Below are 1,048 nucleotides of genomic sequence, written 5' to 3'. Positions count from 1 at the left end.
GAGAAAAAGAGATACAGAACGAGAGAAATAAAAGACGCGGTGATGTTATGATTGGGAAATGGGACAAGCAGGGACACGAGATGACGCGATGGGTCAGAGAGGCCAATAGTACGTGAATACGGCTTTGCAATGTAAACAAGAGAAGAATGAGAATAATTGTGAGCTGTCAGGGGTTAGTGTGTTTTGCCGAGTTCTGTTTTGAATAACCCCCCCCAAAAAAAAAAACAAAAAAAAAAAACAACTGGGAACATAATGTTATTGCTGACGATTAAAGACAACCACGTAGACAATAAAGTGGTCTCAGGCCCGGGGAAAGGAAAGAGAATAAAAACACAGACGGTTGAAAAATAAGTTGAACCAAGTGTTTGGCGTTCCCTCTTCCCTTTCGCTTACAAAAATACCCTCAAGCTGAAGTCCTGTCTATCTTCGATTCTCAAACGCGTTTAATAACTCGGCGAATTCGGTGTGGCGTCATCGGGCGTCCCAAGAGACCCCCGTAGCAACAAGATAATTCTTCTTCCGGAGGCTTATTGGAAAGATGTATTCATTGTGACTTGTGACGTCAGTACTTCCGGGTCTGAATGAAACTGCGCGTCACCTTCACTCTGGAATAAATGTTTTCGGCCACATGCTGGGATTGAATGCAACACTTTTATAATGAACGCCCCACTCTAGACTTCTGACATTTTTATGTTACCTGTATTCTAAAGAACTGACGTAATCTGAAGGGAGACAAAAAAAAAGCTTGTCAAGGTCATTTCTTCTTTAGCTAAACGTGGCAGCCAAAGAGACGACGTCCAGACTACTCTAAACAGGTTCATAGGGTGCAAATCTTGCAACAGTAGTGAAGAAATAAAACATGCCAAATGATCTACGACTTGTGTTCGTGCACAAGGAAATTCGAGTATGGAATAAATGAAAGAGATAAATGAAGGCAGCATTCTCGTGAGAGAGAGAGAGAGAGAGAGAGAGAGAGAGAGAGAGAGAGAGAGAGAGAGAGAGAGATAGAGAGACAAAGGCACGAGTGTGATCAACAGAGCCAGCTTGG

Source organism: Aplysia californica, unplaced genomic scaffold, assembly GCF_000002075.1.
Source record: "Aplysia californica isolate F4 #8 unplaced genomic scaffold, AplCal3.0 scaffold01200, whole genome shotgun sequence".
NCBI classification, from domain to species: Eukaryota; Metazoa; Mollusca; class Gastropoda; order Aplysiida; family Aplysiidae; genus Aplysia; species Aplysia californica.
This window is presented reverse-complemented; position numbering follows the sequence as displayed.